The following is a 4,071-nucleotide window of genomic DNA, read 5'->3' on the forward strand; positions in this document are numbered from 1 at the left end:
GTGCAAACCCTCAGCTTGCCGTACGGCTCTCTTGCAAAACTAGATCTGATTTTTTTAAAAAAATATTGCATGGGTGATTTAATCCCCCCCCCTGCATTCAGTATCATCTTTATTCAGGGGGACTTAATCTTTCAGATTAAAATGCTCTGGATCTGAACCGGTGGTCCCCACTCGCTTGGTGGGGGGGGCAGTGTGTTGCTTTGATACAGCCTTCAAGGGGCACGGGTGGTATGCGTGGTTCTCCCTTCCCAGTTTTAATCGTGCAACAACCCCGCGAAGTAGGAGAGGCCAAGAAAAGGAAGGCGGCAACTAAGCCCATCATCACCCAATGAACTTCATGGCCGAGTGGAGAATTTGAACCCGGGCCTCCGCTATGTACCTTCCTGTGTAAAAACAAACAAACAAACAAACCTCAATTCAACCCCATTGTCTGTTTATGAACTTTGGCTCTGGATTTTAGGTAGAATAAAATCCTTTTAAAGCCCGTGATCTACGCATCTTAATTCGAAGTATTCTGGGGCAGGGAGGGAAAAGATCCCCGCTTCCCACACAAACACACACTCCAAAGGGAATTTCTTCGTCTCCACTTCTCCCTTTTGAGTATTTAAACTATTTTGAAGTGCAGCAGTATATAGATGGGAATGCTCCCCTCTAAGCTGCGGAGTCTTGTGAGCAAAAATTCTACTTCGCGAGCTGCTGGCATTAAAGTTGTTTGTACGAGCGATTTGGCTGCTGCCTAAATTAGTTGGCTCTGGAGCCATCCCTTCCTGAGCAAAGACTAAACTCTGTGAGCTGGAGGCTAAAGAACTGTGAGCTCGCTCACACTAACTCAGCTTAGAGGGAGCACTGGGATCTGCCTTCCTGGCAGTGAATGAGGAGCGTGATGGGAGGTCCCTTCGCTGTCTTCTGTTGCCTCCAGGCATCATATATCACCAGCCCACAACCACCTACAGCCCTGGGTTTAGACCTCTCCTCTGAGATGGCTGTTCCTGCAACTTGCTTATGGTTGGTAGAACACTACAGAGCCAGTTTGGTGTAGTAGTTAAGTGCGTGGACTCTAAACTGGGAGAACCGGGTTTGATTCCCCACTCCTCCATTTGCACCTGGCTGGATGGCCTTGGGCAAGCCGTAGCTCTGATAAGAGCTGTTCTTGAAAAAGAGCAGTTTCTGTCAGAGCTCTCTCAGCCCCACCCACCTCACAGGGTGTCTGTTGTGGGGAGGGGAAGGGAAAGGAGTTTGTAAGCCGCTCTGAGACTCCTTCAGGTAGTGAAGGGCGGAGTATAAATCCAATCTCTTCTTCCTCTTCTTCTAATAACCTCACAGGCTGTTTCTCCTCACTCTTCTTACTTCACAGTGCTGCTTGGCAACTATGGTTTGACAGAAGACCACCATCAGAGAAGGTTCTAGAGTTGTCAGCTCTGGTGCGGGAAGTTCCAGGAGGTTTGGAAGGCGGTGCTGGGCGAAGGCGGAGTTTAGGGAGGGCGGGGAGCTCCATGGGGAGGCGATGCTAACTGTCCCCCCGCCCCCAAGCTGCTGTTTCCTCCAGGGGCGCATTGTTCATTCCAATTATTCATGTCCTCTCAGGTTGTGTTAGAACCATCAGGGCTTGCAGTATACAAAGACTGGGAAAAAACAAAAACTGTAATAATATCTTGTTGCAAGTGCAAATCAGTCGGCCAGTTTCAGTGCGACAAAATTCATAGAGGATCGCAGTTTGTTGTAAACATTCACAAAGTCCATCAAATAGAAAGTTCAATACGCAATTCCTCGGTTAATTTCACAGCAAAAATTCGTCTCAGAAATCACGCAGCTGTGTAATGCAGCCATGGGCACATCTGGATCTTAGAAGACCGTTTCAGATCAGAAATTCTTCCTCAAGGTCGCCTTGTAATGAGCCAGTGCTCTTATGAGTGTTTCATGGGCAGAGAGCTCTTTGTCAATTTCATAGGCCTGCAGGTTCTCCTAGGAAAGATGCAACTCCAACGGAATCCAGTTTCTGGTAACGTTCAGCAAAAGGAATCCGTTTAGGAAAGTTAAGCAAACATGCATACACGTGCATAATTTAATCTGCCTCCTGTGTCCAAGGAGCTATGAAGTTAGCCTTAACAGCTGGCAGTCCTGATGAACCAGGTTCCTCCTTGCTGGCTGGAAAAAAAAAATTACATCCCTTGGGTGTTTGTTCTATCTGAGACAAATCTCCAAGGTGACATGATTTTTTTTAAACCCATTGAAATGTAAAAGCATTTCACAGCTAAAATAAGCAACAGCCCATGTCAAAAGAGAACAGGGAAGGTTGTATGTCAAACCAACACCACCAAAAGTCTGAATAGGCAGGACTGGTGCCTAAAATTTTAGAGGCCTAACCAATGAAGCCTAAAGTTTGGGTGCCACTACCAAAAAGGCACTGTGGGCAGGCTCCCTCTTAATCTTGGCAAGCAGGTTTACATGGGAGTAAGCAGTTCTTGCCCTAACCTGGATGGCCCAGGCTAGCCTGATTTCATTGTGTCTTCAAAGCTAAGCAGCATCGGCCCTAGTTAGTATTTGGATGGGAGACCACCAAGGAAGTCCAGGGTCGCTATGCAGAGGCAGCCAATGGCCAAACCATCTCTGAACATCTTTTGCCTTGAAAACCCTGCAGGGTCCCCATAGGTCAGTTGCGACTTGACAGTGCTTTCCACACACACCCCAAGCAGTCACCCAAAGAGTCATTAACACATGGAATTCACCGCCACAAGAAGTGGCGGCTATAAACATAGACAGCTTCAAGAGGGGACTGGATAAACATATGGAGTAGAGGTCCATCAGTGGCTATTAGTCACAAGACATAGATGGAACACTCTGTCTGGGGCAGTGATGCTCTGTGTTCTTGGTGCTTGGGGGGGGTGACAGTGGGAAGGCTTCTGGAGTTCTAGCCCCGTTGGTAGACCTCCTGATGGCATCTGGGTTTTTGGACACTGTGTCACACAGAGTTGGACTGGATGGGCCATTGGCCTGATCCAACATGGCTTCTCTTATGTTCTTATGTTAGTCTGGTTCCAAGATGATGATTGCTAAATGTTGCAGCAGTGAATTCCACAGTGCCACAATTTACTTTATAGAATTCTCTGCCAAGGGATATGGTGCTGGCTTCTGGCTTAGAATATCTGCAAGAAACAACTTCATGGAGGGTAGATCCATAATGGCTAAATAGGATTTCCTTGATCAGAGGCAGTATACCTCTGGGTACCAGCAGGCCTGTCGCCAGGATTTTGTGACCTGTGGGGCAATTTTTTTTCTGGTGGGGCTGAAGTTCTCAGTGCAGAAAGAAAAGCCATTCAGTCAATAGAAAGTGGTTACCAGGATAGAGCTCTAAATTGCAAGCTGTCAACCACTTTAGATGACAGTTCTCAGCTGCTGCAAGTGAATCACTTCTGCCAACCTAAGCAACAATTCTGCGAACAAACCGGCAGGTGGGGGGTGATGACTTCTATAGTCAAGAAAGCTAACTCTTAGGCAGAAAAACTCTCTTAAAGGAGACAGTTTTTTGACATGGAGTAAGAAGGGATCCTAGAGGTCACCTACTCCAACCCCCTTGCTCAGTGCAGAAATTAGTCCCTTACAGTACTCCACTCTGCTTAAAGGAGCACACAACTTTTAAAAATGTTTTAAAGTGATTGAAAAAAACATAGGAAAACATCTTGTGGGAGCTGTGCCTTTAAGAAAGGGGGCAGAGCCCCCCAAAGCCCCACTGTAGCCACGAGCCTAGATAACAGTTGGGTGAAGCCACAAGAGAAACTTTGATCGCTTTGCCCTGCTTTTCAGCTTTCCAGGGTATTTGGTTGGCCTCTGAGGATGCTGGGAAATGTGGACTTTGTTGGCTCAATCCAGCAAGGCTCTCCTTACATTCATAAAGATCAAAACCAGCATTGTGAAATGTTTGTGGAGAGGGGGAAAATACAGGTAGCCAGCGGAGGTCTTTAAGCTCTGGCAAAACATGATCAAATTCTGAGACCACATTAATAATTTAGCCGTGTTCTGTACTAACTGAAGTTTCTGTGTGCTCTACGGCAAGCTTGTGAGATGCCACTGCGT

Source organism: Gekko japonicus, unplaced genomic scaffold (genome assembly GCF_001447785.1).
Source record: "Gekko japonicus isolate JY-2015 unplaced genomic scaffold, Gekko_japonicus_V1.1 scaffold8, whole genome shotgun sequence".
NCBI classification, from domain to species: domain Eukaryota; kingdom Metazoa; phylum Chordata; class Lepidosauria; order Squamata; family Gekkonidae; genus Gekko; species Gekko japonicus.